The sequence below is a fragment of the Taeniopygia guttata genome, chromosome 3, assembly GCF_048771995.1.
Source record: "Taeniopygia guttata chromosome 3, bTaeGut7.mat, whole genome shotgun sequence".
Lineage (NCBI taxonomy): Eukaryota > Metazoa > Chordata > Aves > Passeriformes > Estrildidae > Taeniopygia > Taeniopygia guttata.
In genome coordinates this window covers 114,380,988-114,401,303 of record NC_133027.1, presented here as the reverse complement: position 1 = coordinate 114,401,303, position 20,316 = coordinate 114,380,988, and the positions used below count along the sequence as shown (strand labels likewise).

The 20,316-nt window shown below is 44.7% G+C and overlaps 2 long non-coding RNA genes across 5 annotated transcripts in view; one reads left to right on the top strand and one right to left on the bottom strand.

The window, feature by feature from the left end:
* The first annotated feature begins 1,377 nt into the window (after positions 1-1,377).
* The window catches only part of LOC121469591 (uncharacterized), a 31,374-nt gene continuing 12,435 nt past the window's right edge, over positions 1,378-20,316 (top strand). The window contains exons 1-3 of one of the 4 annotated variants that reach the window (XR_012055377.1): positions 1,378-2,444; positions 3,520-3,611; positions 8,574-8,674. This is a non-coding gene — a long non-coding RNA (uncharacterized lncRNA). The other 3 variants (XR_012055378.1, XR_012055374.1, XR_012055376.1) reach the window with 3 other exon arrangements.
* Positions 9,584-20,316, bottom strand: part of LOC140683829 (uncharacterized) — a 35,897-nt gene continuing 25,164 nt past the window's right edge. Inside the window, exons 2-3 of the long non-coding RNA XR_012055383.1 lie at positions 14,722-14,891; positions 9,584-9,910 (exon numbers count right to left, since the gene is read on the bottom strand). This is a non-coding gene — a long non-coding RNA (uncharacterized lncRNA). The remainder of the gene's footprint in view (positions 9,911-14,721; positions 14,892-20,316) is intronic.

Genomic DNA, 20,316 nt, shown 5'->3' with positions numbered 1-20,316 from the left:
GCCTTGGTCTCATCTTTGCATAGATAAGCAAGCTGATCTTCCATGCAGTAACTTTAACTGCCTAAGTATTATTTGTACCCAAACTAGTTAGGCTTCACCTCTTCCCCCCTGGTGGGCTCCCCCAGAAGGCTGTTCATGGGAAGGAGCAGTGTGCTTGCTGAATGTGTCTGTCCTTCTCTACTGATTACCAGTTGTTTTGCTAAATCAAGGTGCACAAAAGGTTTAAAATTTGATTATTTACAGGGATGTAGGCTCTCCCAAGTGTGCTTTGTGGGTCTGAGCTCCTCCAGATGGTCAGGCTGTTTGTGTTCCCTGGGTACCACGCAGATGCTTCACCTGCAGTCTGTGTAACTCTTGCAAAAAGGCTTCCTGGGACACGGACCCTGGCAGTTCCAGTGTTTTCTCTCTTTATTGCAGGATCCAAAGATGGCTGGGTATTTAAAAATTTACCTCCAATCTGTATCAGCTGTACAAAGGCAGGATTGATTTTGCTGCTGCACACTGCTGTCAGGTGCTTGTAACTGTTGTTTTGTATCCTCTGCAATCAGCTCAGGCCTGACTCCTGAATGAGTGATGGAAGATAACATTTGTAATTTGATCATTCAGGAAAGAAAGAAAAAAAAAAAAAAAGCCACAAGGCAGAGAGGACTCTGTTTAGTTAACAAACTGATCTCAGGGTTAAGGCTCTTTTTTTTAGTCTTTATTTTTCTATTTGGACAGTTACATAAATGCCTATTTTCAACAGTATGGGTATGCCACAGCTTCTGTGGAATTTAAATGGGAGTGGTAGCAGCACTCTAAATTGAGGTTAGATATTTGGATTCTTTGATATACATTTGGATGTCTAAATTTGGATTTCTGGACAAGAACAATCTCTTTGTCTGCTTTGAAGCTTTGCTGAATGCAAAAGTAAGTATGAATGTGAGGGTGGTGTGTTCTCAGGTCAGCACCACTGTGTTTGCTTTGTTCTTTTCACCCAGGCCAGCTCCATCCTTGTGAGAGTGAGAGCTTGTGAGAATGACTGGGAATCCCACAAGCCTCACTGCCTAAGAACAGCAGAGTTCTAGTTCAGGTCCTTCAGCTTCCAACAACATGGGTTATGCTTTTGGGGATGATAGTCCAACACCACTGCAACCTACAGTATCTTTCTGTTGTCATGTGGGTTTGGCTCCCTACTTGCTTTTGTTCCATAATCTGTTGGCTTTAGGCTCTTTGCTGTGTTTCCAGACAAAACAAACTTGGCTCAAGTTCTCACCAAGTAGTAAGAAGAAAGAGTGTAGTGACTCTTAGAAGCTCCAAAGAGCTCTTAATTATTTTTTTATGTTTGAAGGAGGGCCTTGTTATTTGTGGGTATGTGCTGGCTACTTGTGCCATTAGACCTTAGTCTCAGCTGTTATAGTTACTGTCATAGTACAAAGGATAATTTTGAACTTCCCAGCTTGCTGTCTTTGAAATGTAAAATTTCTTTATTTCTTCTGTAGATGGAGTTCCTCATGGAACCAGAATCTATAAAGTGGTGCTTAAGACTGGAGAAAGTCGAGAGGAATTCTTACTATAAAGATATTGCTTAAAATCAAGGAATTCCTTTCCTGCATGCTGAATTGTTCCCATTCGTAGTGGAGGACAGGACTGGATGATCATATCTAGCTTGCAGGCTTGTCCTCTTTCTCCCTGAAATGCTTTATTACAGAACTCAATTAAGAGCAAATTTCCCCTCAAACTCTGTCTTACAAGGTCATGCCTGCCTTTATGAAATATTGAATCTGCAGCTGCAGGATTTATTACAACAGTATTTTAAAACACATGATGCTGGTGCAGCAGCTCTAACTAGAAATGCCCTGAGCTCACTGTGCTCACTGTGCCAAGTGTTGTCTCCAAACTGCAGCATCCACATCAGGAGGCAAGTTTATACATGTCGGAAGGACAGACAGAGATACCTGTGGGAAAACTGGAGTCTGCTGAGAAGTGCTGCTGTGCTGTGATTTCTTACTCTTTTAATTTGAATGAGCTCAGTTTGAGCCAGACTTTTGCCTCAGTAGCATTACTGAGTTGCAGCAGCTGAGCAGAGGGAAGAGCAGGGCTAAAACACTTTGTGTTACAGTGTGACCTGTTACTCACTTTGCCACCGTGGCCAGTGAGAAGTAATTGAAATGGAAGGTGGACTGATGCTGGGTGTTTATCACAATAAGGTTCCCCTTATGAGGAAATCTAGCGGCAGACACAGGGAAAGATTCAGGAGACGAACACACCAGAAGAGTTCTGTTGTACACTACAAATTGCCCACTGCTGTTTTAGGCAGCCTGTGTTGTTCACACCCGGAGAACGTCTCCTTTCCTTGGATATGAAGCATGGCAGCCACTGTAGGAGGACTCGGGTTTGACACTGCTGTCCTGCAGGGATAATGAGGAATTTACCAAAGCAGAGCAACAGATGCCTTCTGAGATGTGAGTGTGATTAGCTCCATAAAGACGTATTATGAAATCATGGGCAGTGTTCTAAGTGTAATGAATTTCCCCTGAGGGAAAATATGCCTGAGTAAAGAAATCAGAAAATACTTGATGCCAAATGTAGAATGGAAGGGAATTACTATGAGGCTGGAGTCTATACACATTTTTTTCTCAGTAGTCTTTTCTTTGAAGACTCAGATGAGGAGTTATTTCTCTTCATTTTATTATCCTCTAATCTCCAAAATCTGTATCACTTTCCTAAAACACACTGGCATGTATCATGTGCATATATAGCATTCCCTGGGAGCCTTGTACTGCTTTATAGTCACTGCAGGTGAATTTGTTTATAAAAAGGCAAATACCTCCTTGAGACACCATAAGTCAGTATTTGCTCCTGTGCTGAAAGTGGATTTCTGAATGTTATAATATAAATGAGATGGATTTTTTCCTACAAAATTGTGAGACCAAAGAACCCTGGAGGTGAATTCCAGCAGTCCTCATAAAGACTGTTTGTAATAAAGTCTCACTTGTCAGACATGGAGGGCCTTTAACATCATATCTGGGGTAGCTGCTTGAGTTTGCAAATTAGCCTTAAAGCTGCAGGCATTTCCATGGTGTTCAGCCTTGCCTCAAGAAATCCTAGTGTAAAACCCACTGAAAAACTTGCCTAGACAGTCTTGTCTTTGTGTCAGTGTGTCCTGGCAGAAGGTGATGAGTTATTCCTGCATCCCAAGGACCCGTGCTTGCAGGAGCATCTGTTGGCAGCAGATATAGCACAGAGGAGCTCATGAATTGCCCCAGTGTGAAATCAGGTTAGAGGAGCACAAAGCTGTCTTAAAACTGCCTTGTGCCAGGAGTGGGTTCTGGTGGCCTCAGAGCCTGGGCTGACAGCACTTTATTCCAGCCATTATGTTCCAAAATTTCCTTCTGGCAAAGGGTGGAGTCAGTCAGCTGAGAAAACTGTCCTCTGTTATGTCCATTCTGATCATGATTCTTTACTGTTCCACAGTGAACTTCACTGGTAAATATCTTAGAGCCTTTTTTTTTTTTTTTTTTTTTCTGTGCCTTTCAGAGCAGAGAGAAGTCCCAGTGCCCAGTTAAACTGAACTTCAGAATGCCAGGTTTTCTGTGAGAGAAGGCTCATCAGTGACAGTTTTCAGTGCGGTGGGTAAAAAGCTGTAACTCCTTGGAACCGGCTGGTTCTGCCAAGAGCAGACAACCAGTGTGGCTCTATCTTCAGTCCTGTGTGCAGTCAGCACTAGGCACTCTGCTGAAGTGGGTTAAATATATGGTTTGGGGGTTTTTGTATAGGGAAGATCTTTAACCTCACATGTGATACAAGCCATATAACTTCACTAGGCCCTTCTGCAGTGAGCTTTATGGGCCTGATGGAATGAGAGCTGCTTTCTTGTTGATCTAACTGGGTTCAGCATGTGCTTATGAGCTCTGCTGAGTCCAGGCTGAAAGACAGCTTTTCCTGTGGGAATGCTGCAGAAAGGATACTGATCACAAGAGTTTGCATGATAGCAAAGGCTTCATTTAACCTGCTCCCTTTCAGCCTCAGTTAATACTGCTTTGACCATAATAAGATGCTGAGGTGTAGACTTTAGTTGAATTTTTCATCAGATTTCTTTAACTTGGGTTTTGTCCCTTTTTGCCTATGTCTAAGTGTCTTTCTAGACTCAAATACTTCAGAGAAATTGTAATTTAACAATCCTTTTCCAAATGCCCCTGAATTTTCAGTCATGACTTTCATCAGATTTAAATGCTATTTGATTTGTAAATGTTGGCTGATATTTGGGCTGATTAATTTCACACACGGATTTCTGGAAACTGCAATATTCCATTTCCTAGACAAATACTGCCCCAGCATATGGAAAATGGGAAGTGATCCAGCTGCTTTGGAGCTCCTAAGAAGAGATGCATTAAAAAGATCTGGCTTTTCTGCATGTTTCTGCCTTCTGAAATGTCTCTGCAGCTATTCAATTGATAGAAATGCAGGTTGTCAGATAGTTTGTGCAGTTGAGAGTTTGTTACATACTAGGGTATCTCCAGAAGTCAGGACTGATACATCCATATCTAAATCTGTCAGATATCCATGTCTTTTTTCCCAGGTATCTCTCACAAGGAGCCTTAACATGTCTCTGTCATACTCAAGACAAATTAGGAGTAATTGTTTGATCTAATCTAAAATTCTGATCCTGCTGAGAGCAAGAGAAGTTTGGTTGGTGGGAGTCAGGTATTTGGCTGGTTTCTTTCAATTGTTATCTGCAACTTGCTTCTCATTTTGCTTTTTGAATATATCACTGAGCTTCCTCAGTAAGAGGTTGTGATTTATACAGCTGGAGCCTGAATGAGCCTTTGATCACCAGCTGTGGTTCCTATTTCTGTCTATTCTTCATCACTTCAGGCACTAATAGTCAGTGTGCCCTGTGGATCCACAGGGTGCTCACTCTTGTTGTGGCAATATAATTTAGTGGTTAGTGTGCAGCACTGTATCTTCCACACACAGGATTGCTTTGTGATTGGCGTTTTCTGTGCTAAAGAGGGGATGAATTGAAAATTTCATCCTGAAATAGGAGTGCATACACAGCCTAGGTGGCTTTTCAACACAGCCCAGTAAAACAGAGCTTATTTCCTCTCTGGTAATTTCAGAAGATATTATTCAAAAATATTGTTTGTTTTAGACAGCTCTGCAACTCTTCCCTCTTACCACCTTAGGAACTGGATATAGGTGGAAGCTTTTTGATTTGTGCAGGTGAATGTTTCATTGCCAGAGTTCAAAGTCTCTTCAGAGTCCTCTGGCCAGTACCAAAACTGGATTCTCCACTAAAAATTCAGAGTAGCTTCACTGACTTAAAAGAAAAAAATTGCAACTACAGTTGGCCTGAGGGGTTTTCATTTCAAGCTCCATAACTTTTCTCAGATGTTTTTCTTAGGTTGGGCATTTTAGAATTGTTTAGGCTCATCCCACAGTGATCTTGGCCTTCTTGGGTCCCTCTGCAGTAACAGCTGTGTGAAGATGAATTCCATATTCTTGTCAGGAGCTCAGTTACTTTGTTGGCCAGTGCATTTAGAAAGCTGCTGTCAGTCTGGCTGATTCAGTTCCACAGGACATCTCGATTTTTTCCAGTGCTGCTCTTATTACTTTTTTCCTGCATGTCAGGTGGTGTCTCAGCATAGGCAGTGACCTACATAATAGCTATTTTTCTTCTCCCTTTTTCTAATCCCAATCATACTTCAGTATGAATACTAATAGCAAAGACATTGCTTGGCTTGGTTGTAGCCTCCCTATATGATTGCTTCCTCTGCTTGCTGGGTCCATCAGAGACCTACTGTTTCTCTAGACATCTCCCTCTTGCTATATTTCAGGCATTTTCTTTTAATTTCTTCTGGCAATTTATTGTCCTGGATTTTTTTCTTTATTATGTTTCTCATTTTTCCTGTCAAAGCCCCTTCCATCTGTTAAAGACAGATGAACTGGATTTACAGTGCCTGAAATATTGTTTTGGCCCTTAGAACTCACCCTCTCCCTCACCATTAGAAATTATTGCAACTTCTCTGTGTCTTTACAGCAAAGAACCCATTGAACTCAGGCAGACGTGTGGCACCTTTCTGGCAGGAGAATATTTATTTAAACCCCATGTAGAGAAGCAGAGAGCAAAATCCTAAATCCATTCAAATCAGTGGGGCTTTTCCTGAGCTCCAGCTGAGTGGTGGCTTAATGATCAGGTTTGTGGTCTGTAGTCAGCCTTGCAGCAAGAGCAGAGAGGAAGCACAAAGCAGGATTTTCACACCCATGTTCTGGCAGTGTGCTACAGCAAGAGGTGGGGGACTTGAAGGACCAAGCTTTCCTCTGATTCTGGCACCAACCTCCTAAAAGACACTTTAAGATTCATGTTCTCACATTTTGGCTGTAAAAGAAGAAGGTTTCTGGGCAGCAGAGCACAGTTTGAATGCACAGTTGAGCTGGTGTGTTGCAGTTGTATCCGAGGTTCTGGAGATGAATGTCTGGCTGGGACTTGCTAAGCCCACAAAGCAACAGGTCAGCCTAAACTGGGTGTTTTTTTTTCAGGTGCTTAAGTGTGTTGTCTGGAGGGGGCCCTAATTTATTCCCTGTGAATTGTAATGATGTGTCCCACTGAAAGTCCTCTAGTTTGATGGCAGTCCTGACTTGCTCTCCCAGCAGAGAAGTTTGCTGAAATAAGGTGAAAAAAAAGACTTCCTCCTCTTGCTGTCCCTTGCTGAAGAGCAGCTGCATCAGTGAAAACAGTTGAGAATGCTTATTCAAAGAAGCAATGTTGGGAGCTGAAGATAAGAGCAATTATCTCCGTGTCAAAACTACTCAGTGTGTTCTCTGGACTCCCAACACACCAGGAACAAGGAGCTTGGGCTGGAGCTGCTGGAATGCCAAGAGTCCAGGGGGGGTGTTTGTGCCAGGGAAACGTGGCACGCATCAAATCAATTACACAGCGCGAGTGTATTCCCCCCGGCAGCAGCCAGGGCTGTGAGCCTGGAGAAAACATGTTCTCCTGGGCACTCGGGGAGTCTCCTCCCTTTGGATGCTGATTTAATTTGAAATGTATATCAGGGGAGAGAGAGGAAAAGAGGGAGAGGAGATGGACTCTCACGTGTTTTGCAGCAAATTGCCACATTGATCTTGTCACTTGGCAGACACAGTTGGACCTGAGGCTGTGAGTCTGTGGGATGTGCTGTATTTCTGTCATGAATTGTCAGTCTCAGAGAAGCTCAGGAGAGACATGTTATCAGAGTAGAAAACCATTAACAAAGGGACCAGCAAGCTGTTTAACAGCAACTCAGAGCAGCTGAGTTGTAGCTGTTCCTTCAACAGCTACAAACGTGCATTGTCCTAGTCTCCTCCCCCATGAAGCAGCGATGGGGAGATGTGAGACATTAAGGAAGGACTGTTTTTTTCCATGGAGGCTGCTGTTCTTCATGGCTAATGGCACCTGCAGGTGCCAGGGGAGCCCTCAGCCTCCCTGTGCCTGCCCTTGTCCCAGTCCCACAGCCCTCCCTGAGGTTGTCTTTGGGACAGCTCCTCCACGTGGGTTTTTCCTCTGGGTTTGCTCCCCAAAACGACAACCTGTGTTACACATCATTGATGGCCAGTTTGGGAGCTGACAGGACCACACTTAGGGTCTGCAGGGACCTAATCCTGGAATCAGAAACTTTCCTGAAATAGCTCTGTCCATCAGGAATGTGGCTTAAAATCCTGGTTTTGCTTGGATCACTGGAAACACTGCAGGTGGAGACCACAGCCAGGCAGCTGGAGCAGCATCCACCAGGAGGTGCAGTCCAACCAGAACAAACCTGAACGCTGGCAAACTCCTTCGAGTGAACGGCAGCAAGCCTTGGGCATCCCTCTGCCCGATGCTTGTACCACGCTCTGTGGAATGATGTCCGTGCCTTGGGATGCTCGCGTTTCTCCCAGGCAGAACCAAAACACTAGGGAGCGCCATGGATTTGCAGATTCTGGCCTGCGAAGTGCAGTCTGAGGCTGTGAGCGCTCCCTGAGGGGAGGATGTAGGGGGAGCTGTGCTCGGATCCAGCCTGGCCTCGCCGCTCGGGAACACTGGGGTATGAGAGATGGCTTCTCTTTGGATACGGGAGCTGCAGGTGCAGAGATGAAATGTCTCAGGAGGTGCCCATGAGGAGCTTCACAGGAGGACTGACTTTGGTTTTGAGCTCCCACTTTCCAATCCTCCTGAAGAAAACTTTTATTTTTCGAGTCCTTCAATACATAAACAACGTTTAATATTTCAGTAGGTATGAATGGCCGAGTCATTTCTTTAAGAGCAGACTGGATCAGCTTGTTCTGCTGTCTCTCATTCCCACCCATGCAGAAGTCATAAACTCCACGTGGGCTCTACCTTTGCCTTCCTTGTGGGAGGGTGAGAAGCTCATGAGCGTTTTAGCAGTGCCCTTGCTGTTACAGCATGCTCTGTCCTGGATCTTCTCCCATCCTCCAGGGCCACCTGAAGCTCCCCTCTACCCTGACTTGGGAAAGCTGTCTCTGTAATCATGCTCCTCTTAATCACTGATCATGTGATGCTGATGACTAAACTTTCATTATAATGAGCTGTCCTTTTTTTAACTCCCCTACAGAAAAGGAGGCTTTACTGAAACCTGACCTCTTTCAGAAGATGCCCAAATCACTATTTTCAGAAGTACTTTTTCACATAAAAATTTAGGAGTTCTTTTTAAAGGTAGGTGATCTGTAGATACTTTGGGATTTTAAATTCACTATTTTTCTCCTTTTTTGTGCTACTTAATCTAAGAGGCTAAATGAAGTCTTGCCATTATTTTTCCTCTCTCATATTTTTATTGTCTTGTGGATGTTTTATTATCTTGACATTTCTGAAAACATTTCCTGTTGTGAGAGCTCAAAAATAATAAAAGTGAAAGAAAATGGTGGAAAAGGAAAAAGATGGTAGTGAAAAGATGTTTAGGAGGAAATGTTTCTATTGAAATTGCTAGCAATTTTTTTTGTTGTTGTTGTTGTTTGGAGAATGTTGGAGCTATGCAAGTCCCTGAAGAAAGCAACCCTGGACACACAGCTCTTGATATGAAGAAAAAGAAAATCTAAGTCAGAAAAATGGGGCAAAACACCCTGAAATACATTAGAGTTCAGTGGAGGTGTTGGAAGTAGATAATAGGAAGGATCTGGAAGGTTTTGTGATGGGAATATTGCCAAGCTGCAAATATGCTATAAATGTCTTGGGGACTGAGGCACACAGGATATAAACCTTCTGAAAAAGAACAGATTTCATGGCTCTGCTGCTCTGAGAACAATGTGTTTACTGGGAATGTTGGATTAAAACTGAATTTCTCCATCAACAACTGTCATTAGTGTGTGCTGTGTTGTAAGTGGGCAGGGGGCTTCTGCCTGCATTAAATTAGGAGTGCAGTGTTAGGAATAATTTCCTAGCTTGGAATGGCATCACTCCAAGCCTCAAGGTAATTTATATTTCAGGTAGGCATGCTGTAGTTTAAGAAGGCTAAATATGGACAAATGGAAGCCTGATGTGGGAGCAGATGCACTGGAGGCAACAGCAGAGTTTGTGGAGAATAGCTGAATATCCTTCATATTGTAGGAATAAGCATAGGCAGTTGGGTTTTGTTTTTTTTTTTTTTAATTGGATTTTGGGACAAAGCACAGCTGGTACAAAGCTTTAGCATGAATTCAAATGCTGCTGTTTATTAGTGCAGTAACTGGTTATTTACAATTCCTAGCTTTTTCTTTACTGCTTAATAATACTCTGACAGCCACAGACCTATGTAGCATGTTGCAAACATAAGGTTTTTGGGGAAAATCAGCCGCTTGTTCTTACAGCATTTGGCAAGGCAGGAGAACTTAGTCACAACTTGCTAGAGGTAATCTTGCATCCTCCTTGGCAAAGAACGGGTGGGAAGAAAGAGACAGAGAGGGTGTCAGTATCCTTCTGGTCAGTGTAAAAATAGCATGTTGGAAAAAAATCAGACAGATGATTTAACCATTTTTCATCTCTTTGCTTAGAGAACAAGGGAAAAATGTGTTTGACAAATGAGTTAACACGTCAGCCCCTCAGCAAAAGAAAACCTTTGTGAGCAAGAAAAGAACTATCCTTTCCCAGTTACTTTGTAGTTCTTACTTTAGTCTTTTGTAAATAATGGTCATTTGGGGACTTCTTTTAAAGTGTGGGTTTGATTTTGGTATTGTTTTTGCTTTTGTTTTAGTTTTTGGTTTTAGTTTTTTTCCCTTACAAAGAAGAAAGAAGTCAGCCTGTGGAGACATTAATTGTTGTGCCCTCCTTGCTCCAGGAGTGCTGGTGGAAAAAGAAACCCAGTGATCATCCTTAGTGCACATGGGCTTCATAATATTTGGTACCAGGCAGCAGGCGAGATGAAAGCGTGTCTCTTGACAGCCAGCTTCATACTGGCAGCCTTTACTGCAGGCAACAAATTAATCCACTCAGCTGTGATCTGCATAATTGTTGGTACTGTCTTAATTGGTGCCATACGTTTCCCCGTGTCGACATGGCCATCATGTTCATGTCTAGGGACTGCTGCCTCCTGCCAGCCCAGGAGCAGCACAGCCTGCTCTGGCCCAGCTGAACTCCCACCTGGAATGCCTGAGTAAGAAACTGGATGTTGTGGCGAGGGGAAAATGAAGGGCCATGTCTGGGCATGACTCAAAATTCATGGGAATAAGAAGTGGGACTCCTGATTTCAGTAGTGCTTGGAGTTGAGCCAGCTCTTCCAGGGCTCTCTAAAGACAATCCATTTCAGTTGAAGTCAAATCAGGGCAAAGGAGTTTATTCTCCTGTTCCCAGGAAATCTGTGGCAGGGGCAAGCAAACATTTTCCAAGCTGTGGGGCATCCAGGTCAAGGCAGCTGCAGAGCTAATTGACCCCAGAGCAGTGGCTTTGTGGGTTGGGATTATCATTCCAAATTTCATCCATTAATAAAGCAGCAGCCGGGGCAGAGCCTGGAGTGCAAGTGCAGCCTGCTGTCCCTCCTCCGTGTGCTGTGCTGGCAGGGCTGGGAGCTGCTGGGAAGGCAGGGAGCTGGATGCAGGCATGCAGGGCTATGGATGGTGAGCTCCTGGGAGGGAGCAGCCTCTCACCAGCAGGCAAAGGCATCTCTGATCCCTCCCTCCCTGCCCAGGAGGGTACAGGCACTGGGTGGCATTACCTCTGAAGTGGCAGCCTCAGAAACTCCCAAGTTAGGCACTGAGATAAAAAGGTACTTGTGGCCAGCTCTGTGGTCAGTTGCACACCTCCTAAATAAGAAGCACCATTCCTTTGGTTCACTGAGGACTTCCATGCTTACAGTCACTGGAGTTTGGGAGCAGCCAGGATCCCTATGATGGGCACTCACTGGGGGCTGCATGGGAATCCAATAGTTCTCTGTTCCAAGTGCTGGGACCATGAACAGTGTGTCTGTGGCACAAGCCAGCAGACAGCAAGGAGGATCAAGTGTTGGATAACATTTTATTCAGTAGGCGACACCCCTGCTAAGCACTGAATTATGTGGTTTGGGAAAAATGGCTCACAGTTTGGGATGTGAAGCTCTGCTGTAGAGTAAATGTGCAGGGAGGGCAAGTAGTGTTTGCCCAGGTGACCCTGGCCTCTGGATGCCACTTCTGCAATGAAATTGTTCACTGTAACATTGCCTGTGCACAAACACACACACACACACACACACACACACACTCACTCTCTCACTCTCCCTCTCTCTGCTCCAAAGGTTAATTGGTATGAACATCACTTATTTTCATCATCTCATGTGCCATCGTTTCTTGTTCAAGCTGTTGGCTGGTTTTAGGCAAAAATATGTATGTAGAGATGAGAGAAAGAAAGTTTTTTTTCCCTATCCTTTTGTAAAGCTATCAGGGCGTATTTAGGCTATGGTCAATGCATGGTTGAAAAGCTCATTTAAGAAATGAGCAAAACACTGGGAAACACTTGTTTTGCAAAGGTTGTAAATTCTAATGTTGACATTTGGGTGTGGAGCAGAGAGAAGCAGGAGGAGAATAAATGCCAAAATAAATGTGTTACCATAATTTTCAGAGGAATTAGGTTGCATGATTTTTTTCAAGTGTAGCTAGAAATTATAAGTCTGATGAGCTGTAGTGTTTTATTTAAAAGTCTTCACATTCTCAGAAACCTGTTTTTGCACGTGGGCTGCAGTGGCAGTATTGGTAATCAAAATGCCAAGAGAAATTTTTTTTTTTTTTTTTTTTTTTTTTTTGAAAGCTGTGGATTCCCTTACCCTTTGAGGTTTCCAGGAACTGGTATTGGAAAAAAAAAAAAAGTTGCTTTAGAAGGTTCATGTGAGAGACAGATAAAATAGCTGAACTAAAGGGAAACCTTTATGGAAAAGAAAAAAAAAAAGCTGAGTGAGCCCTCTAAGCTATTTCTGGAGTCTCTTTGTACACCTTTGGTGAGCCAAAGCACATCTGCAGTGCTGAGAATGCCCTGTCTGATGCAATTTCAAGTTTGGAATCACAACTTCCACCCAAAATCCTGCCTAGCCTCAGAACTCAAAGGCTATGGGCACCAGTTGGATGAGCTTTCTTCTTCCCCAGGTGTCTCGAGGAGCCTTCCATCAGTGCAGGGAGAGGTGCAGCTGGGAATGCAGAGGGAGGAGGTGCTGGCTTTGTGCACAGAGGGATCATAATCTCTGGGCTGTCCTAGTGAAAGCATCAGCCCAAGAGGTGTTTGAGCTCCCCCAGCAGCAGAGCAGGCTCAGCACTGTGTCTCTGCTCCCTGGAGCAGGCAGGATTGGGCTGCTCCTGCTGCTGCTGCTGCCTGGGGATTGCTCTGATGGGATCTGGCAGAAAGCAGCTCAAAGCAGGGATCCACCTTGGGATCCTGGAGTTGCTACTACAGGTTTTTCTGCAGGGGGAAAAACCTTATCCATTACTTCAACCTGCTAAGAAATCATCTCAGCTAAGCTGTCTGGAGAGCTCTGAAACATTTCCCCACGCTTCCCCTGTAGCAAGAAGTCCTTAAAGAATCCTGAAGTGTGTTTTGTCAGCACTTGAGGTCGAGATTACATCATCTTGTAATGTATGTCTATAAAATGAAGGCATAGCCTTGATTTCAGAACATGTGCTGCTGTGAAGGAGACTGGAACACTGCATCTGCTGGTCAGAGTACAGTCCTGCCTCCTTCCCCTGCTGCTTTAATTGCCTCTGGTAGCCTTTCCTAGCACAGGAAGTTTATATTATCTTTTCCAATTGAAACTTTATTAATGTTGAGTAAGGAGATGGACTTTAGATACTTTGTCTAATGTAGTTTCTTGAGCACTTGGAATTTAGGGACCTAAAACGATAACAAACTGGACTGCCTAATGCTTCAAAATTACATGTTGTTTTTCATGAGAATTCTACTTTAGAATATATTTCTATTATACAGCCATCAGGTGCTGTTTTTCCATATGATTCAGTTTAATCAAGATGCCATTATTTACTCCTTCTGTGTTTCTAGTAGTATGTTTTGCAATTTTTTGGGGAGGAAAAGGTCACAAATAAAATTGAATGCTGCATTTAGGTTGCCTCTGCTTTTGACCAAGTCTAAATAGTACTTATCTTCCCAAAATGTCACTTCTGGAAGTGGGGATGCTTTGCTGGGGCTAATGCCTGCTCAGGCAGGAGTGGTGGTGTTTTGTTATCACTTCTCAGAGGCTGCAGTGCCATGTGCTGGAGCTGCCAGTGAGCTGAGAGCCTTCAACCCCCCTGTCAGCTCCCACCTTGCCTCCATAAACACCTCCAGCCACTTCAGCCTTGCCCAGCTCCTCGGGGGAGCCATTTCAGCCCAAAACAGAGCCCTTGTAAATCACAGAAGTGTTTTACAAACCTGTGCACCAAGTGGGGAAAGCACACACAGGGTACATTGTTCACATGTGGCTGTAACCGAAGCCAGAAAGGGCGAGAAAAGGGGAGAGAGGCCACAGAAAGGTCCCAGAGGAAGAGCCCCAGCTGGCAGCAGCCTGGCAGCTTGTGGCTGATGGCTGCAGCTGCATTCGGCTCTGGGAAGCCTTTCTGAGCTCCGAGGCAGGCAGGAGGCCAGGAGCAGCCCGGGGGCAGCAAACAGAGGCTGCCGGTGGCAGCGCAGGGCACAGGATGCTCCGGAGCAGGGGAGGAGGCAGCAGGGCACCTGCAGGGCTCAGAGGGGCTGTCCCAGCTTTGAAGGATGGGGCTGTGTGTCAGGGAGCAACAAACCACTGTGAGACCCCTTTGCCACTGTGAGGCAAAGGAAAAATGTCCTGAGGATCTGCTCCAGTGGCATTTGTGGACCACAAGCCTAGGGCTGGGTCTCCTGCCAGCTGGAGGTGTTGGGAAAGCAGCTGGGCTGCTGTCACCCTGTGGCCAGAGACCCTGCACGCTGCAAATTAAATTAAGCTGTATGGACCTCAAGATTTTTGTGCTTTCATCCTGGCCCACCTAAATTCTGTCCACTTGATTTTTCTTTTTTTTTCCCAAAGATGCAGGCAAGATGAAGGGAGAAATAACCTTATATTTATCATAATTGTAGTATTTATATTTGAGGGAACAATTTGAAATAGTTGTAATGTTTAGCTGTAAAAATGGCTTTAATATTTTAGATGGGCTTTAATCCATCCTCCTAAGTCTTCCCTTTTTCCCCTAGGTTAAACTTGAACTTTGTAAGCACTGATGATATGAAAAGATATAATTAAATAAATGTATCTAAAGAAATTAAGTGCATTAGGATTCTGCCAAGCTTTGTGCAAGGCTTACCTCTCTTACCTCTTATTTGGTGTTATATCTGGGCTCTCTTCCAAAACTTTGCATGCCTTGTGTGGCTTTCTTGGCCTCGCTGAAGCTGCACCCCAGTGAACAGTGCTCCTGGATGTATCCATGGGGGTTGAAGGGCTGATTCCCATGCCAGAGGCTGTGCCCAGCTGTGGTGGCAGCATCTGAGAAGACAAGGAGGTGCAGCATAAAGGTGTAATTAAGTTCCAACTTTCAGAGCTGATGAGAACATCACATTTAAAGCCAGAGCAGGGTGAGGCAGGTCTGGGCTGCCTTGGATGTTTTTATCAGCAGCTGGTGGTGCTGCCTGCCTGTGACCTTGCTGCTGGAGGGATGCAAGATCTGGCTGTGCTGAGAGCAAGCAGAGATTCTTCTGCCACTGTGGTAGCTCTCAGCTGGGGCTGCACTGCCCACTGGGAAGGGTCTTTGTGAGAAGTTGTGCTGGGAGAGGTGTAACCTGCAGTTCCTGCAAACTCTCAGTGGTCACAGCCTCAGCTCAGGACTTTTATTTGCTTTATTTCACTAAAGGTGTTTTATTGGTTGTTACTGCCCTTTGTTCTTCCCCTCTGACCTCCAGAGGAGCCCAGCTCTGTCACCACCAAAACTCTGCAGCAGCACAGACAGAACTGGGCACTTGGCCTGTTTCCAAAAGCGAGAGGAGAGGAGTGAAGAGCTCTGTATTCTGTCTGTGAGGAGAGTGAGGTCATGGTGATGGTGAGGGCGCTTTGTGTTGGAGAGTTCATTATTAATTGTGTTATCTCGACTTTCATGCTGGCTTTGTGATGGACCAAATGACCACCATTTAGCAATGCAGAGCACTCCATCTCTGGGTTACAGAATACCTCTGGGTTCTGGTTTTCATTAAATTTGTTCTGCTGTGTGTGTGCACAGCATTCCTTTCCCCTTAACACAGGCTTTTAAGCAAGCCAGGCCATAAAAATATTTACATTTTTCTATAGCCTTTGGTCTGTACACAGTCAAACAAGCATGGCACTGACTAAGAAGTTGTGAGACTGGGAATTCAGTGGGAATGCAGCAACCTAAACTGCAACAGGCTGGCTTGCCTTGCTCCATCCCTGCACTGAGGAGGCAGTCTCACACAGAAATGTCTGATGCCATCAAACACCTTTACAGGCACCAGAAAGAGGCACTGTGTTGTGTCTGTCTAGACACAATTCCAAGCAGCAGATTATTAACATTATTTTACTCATAGGAAAACCTCTTTGTTTTAAAGAAAAGTCTGGTGTTTGTTCAAGACATGTTTGATGCATTTGAAACCCCATACATAGCAAGGAGACTATAGTAGATGCCCTCAGCACTGCTTAAGGCTTTTAGTTAGAGGTGTCTTCTCTCCTGAGTCAGTCTTGATCCCTCACCCACTCCCCTGCATGCTGCTGACACCAGCTCTGTGATTGCTGGTGCAGGATCTGGGTTCTGGGGCTTATCTTGCAGAGCAAAGGTTTGTTCCATGTTCCTTGTTCCCTGTTCTTTGTACCCCTGTATGTGGCAGATGGGGAAAGAGAGCTGGAGAGGGACTTTTGACAAGGGTGATAGCAGAGGATGGCTTTAAACTGGCAGAGGGCAGGGTTAGGTCAGATATTAGGGAGAAATTCCTTACTCAGAGGGCAGTGAGGCACTGGAACAGATTGCCCAGAGAAGCTGTGGATGCCCCATCCCTGGGACTGCTCAAGGCCAGATGGAATGGGGCTTTAGCCACCTGGCTGAGTGAGAGATGTCCCTGCCTTGGGAGGGGGTGGGAACTGGGTGGGCTTTAAGGTCCCTTCCCACCCAAACCATTCTGTGGCTCTGGGATTCAGGTGAGCTCAGTGGGACCAACCAGGCTGGGGCAAGGGCAGAGCCCAGGACAGGAGCTCCAGCCCTCAGCACGGGGAGTGCTTGGTGCTGCAGGGGTTTGCTGCAGCTTCCCGGGTCCAGGTGTCCCAGTTCCACTGAAATTCTGTGGGATTCTGACTCCAGCCACTCTGTCACATGTTCCCATTCTCACATCCAAGTGAGCCTTCAAGTACAGAGACTTTCCAGCATGCCTGGCCACCCTGCTCCTGGTCAAGGAAAGGTAGCAGCTTTGGCATGTTTGAAAACCCACTAAACTTTTAGTGCAACCCTCCTTAGCCAGACCCCTCATTCAGGCTCCCTTTCCTTTTGGCAGGATGCAGCAATCAGGCCCCTTGACTGTCCTGAAAGACATATTCTCCAGATGCTAAGGCAATTAGCTGTCTTCCTTTGTTCTGAGGAAAAAATCTTGGACTGGCTTTATATCAATTTATGTATTTTTATATAAATATATATGTATATATGTATATTGTTGGGGTTAAGCACAGTACACACTACACTGTCTAATGTATCCACTGAAAAGTCAGGAAACAGTTTCTGTAAGAGCCACAATGTATTTCCCTGTTTTACTGGGTGGTGTGAATATGATTTTATGTATCCTTTCACATCTAAATGTCTGCATAAATACAAAAATATGGCTCTGTATCTATCATTCCATTACTGTAATCTGTCATTTCTCTATGGATGTATGTATGATCTATCTATCTATCTATCTATCTATCTATCTATCTATCTATCTATCTATCTATCTTAGTTTAACCCTATATTAATCTTGGAGATATCATAGCAAAGTGTTTGTGGTTTTTACAGCAATATTTCTTTTTGCTTTGACACATGAATCAGCTTTGCAGGATGGTGCTCCGAGGAGTGCACTGAAGAGCTGTGAAGAGCTGGGAGGTGGCAGGTACAGGGGTGGCACACCTGAACTGCTCCTGCCTTCCCTGGAACATCCCCCTGAAGCCATCATTTATGGTAAATACTCCCTGCTGATGGCATTACTGCAGGAAATACTAAATGGATCTGATGTTGAATACTTAGAGTCTTACCTTTCCTGATAACTCTATGTTAATGTAACATTAATTATTCCTGACTTACAATGCTGTTGAATGTTGATAAAGGCTGAATTGCTACTTGAAATGCTGATCCTGACAGTCTTGTGGCAGGCACTAAAATGTGCTTTCCCAGTCTTAGGGGAAAAAAAAGGAATACATTACTACTCTGATTATAGCACTTCAGAGGAAACATATTCCAGTCACATCTCGTGGAGCGCTCACCTGAATCCCTCTTGCCTTCAGCAGCCCTTGCCTTTGCACAGGACATAAAAGGAATATACATTTCCCCTTTCTTTATTTAAAATTTTATAGCAATTGCTGATGTGGGTTTAGTTCAGCGTGTGTGAACAGACCCCTGCAAGAAGGATGCTGTCTGTCCATGGAGCAATGGGCATTTTCTTCACTGACAGCTGGCACATGGGAGTAAAACTTGTGGAGCAAGCAGAGAGAGACCAATTCCCACTGGTATCACCTTCCCTGCACTTTTCAATGTGAGTATTTTGCCTCCAGACGCTGTCATTGCCCATTTCTGTGTCCCCACTTTATCTCTGGGTAACACTGCCATTTTCATGGTATAAAGAACATGGGAACTGTAGCAAAGTTGAGGACTGGCAGGACTGGGAAACCACAGGGATTAATTTCCAATGATCCTGTCAGTTACATTCAGCTCTTCTCCTCCAAAAACTTCTCCTTCTCAGTGCTGTAGAAGGAAATAATCTCCATCCCTCCTCAAAATCCCCACCTGTGTGGCAGGGGAAGGGCTGAGGAAGGGAGAAATGCTTATAAAGTGGGATTTTGAGGAACCTTCTTCCATTGTCCTGAACAAGCAACTGCTTGTGGCCTTCACTGTAGGAAAAAATGTTCCATCTTTTAGAGGGTGTTTGAGGTTTCTGTTTGTTTGTTTATTTAAAAAGAAAGCATCTGGCATTTGTGTGCAAACATTAATGAGTCACTTAAAATAGACTCAGCACTGCACTTGTGAGGCTGGGATCTTCCAGCTAGGAGAGGAGAGATGAGAGGGAGCTGGCACACCCTGAAGGACTGCTTTGCAAGGATGAGGAGGGGACACAAACTTAATTTTTACCTCCCACCTCACCACCACTCCTGGGGGCACTTCTAAAACCCCTTGGTGAGCGCTTTGAAACCAGAGCTAAAATGGGTCTGTTTGAGGCTGCTGTGCCCTCTGTGCAGAGCCCTTGGCTGTGGGTCTCTCCAAGAAAAGCAGTTTATTTCTGGCACTGCACAGGGCCACAAATAGACCTGCTGGTGGGGAGGGACAAGTGTGGGCTGGTCTGGCTCTGTCCTTTCTGCAGTGTCAGCTGGCAGCTGGAACCACTCGAGACCATTAGAATTCAGAGATGTATGAGAAGTGAGGCTCTAAGAAGACTCAGCCTTGTTCTCAGAGGTTCCTGAGCAGCACAGCAGGTCAGGAAGCCCTGGCTGGAGCAACATTTGATTCCAGCAACATTCCAGCAGATGGGGATCTATTGCTGGGGCTATAGAAACTTGTGGAGTTGCTTAACAGGAGAAAATTTCCCAGTATAAATAAAACATTTACATCTTCAGCAGTGTAACACTCAGAGAATTCCAGTTTTGGGAGAAAGAAAGCTTCCTGCTTTAGATTTATCTCTGGGAAGGAGCTGTAAGCTAAATCTCCCAACAGGAAGAGGTACTTTTGTGTCAGGTTACACTTCCACCATCTGTTCTGTCACTGGCAGCATGATGATGCTGTGCTGGTGTGCCAAGTATTTTCCTTCTGTAAAGCCCACACACTTCAGAATTATTGGAAAGAAGCTACTGCATCAAATACAAGTACTTCATTTTGTTTCCTGTTTGGTTTTGTCTATTTATGCTTCTCTGGCCTTTAGTATAGAGAGGAAAACAACTGAACCAACTCCAGCACCTGGGAGAATTGAGAAATTGAGAGATCTGTGTGATGCAAGCATCTGCTGAAACTTTCCCCATGCACCCAGAGAGATGCTCTCTTGTGTTCCTCCCCTCTGTCATAGTGAACTCATTCATCTTCTGAATTGCTTTTCGTAGATGGCTGCTGAATCATGCACAGAAACTCTCATGGAAGGGAGAGCAAAATCTTCCTCAGGCAGTGCTCAGCAGTGAAGGGTGCTCAAATGCACTTTGCTGGCTGCTGCTGCAGAGAAGGTTCAGGACATGCAGGTCCAACACCCCTGTTCATGGAAGTAGTTTATATTTGAGGAAAAGCTATAATTAAAAAAAATATTTTAAATAGGTATATCTTAACTCCTTTTGCCTTTGGAAGCAGCTGTGCCTCTGTGTGTGGAACAGCTTTACTTTGTCAAACTGCACCAGCATCCACAAACCCTTACAGCTTCCAGGTGGAGATGAACCCTTGATGTCCCTCTATGGTAAAATGCAGCAAACCCTGGATGCAGAGAAGAAATTATATCTGGCTCCAGATCAGAAGGCTGAAGGACAGCTTTATTAAAACTATACTCTATTACATTAATATACTATTTAAAGAGATACTATACTATTCTACATACTTCTTTCTTACCTATCTAACTCAAACTCATGACTCTGCTCAGAGCCCGAGCCACAGGTGGATCCCATCGGTCACTGAACCCAAACCAGAACCCAACCCAGCCATCACTGCAGGCGAACAATCTCCACACCGCATTCCACACGGGGAGAACAAGGGAGCAGAGGT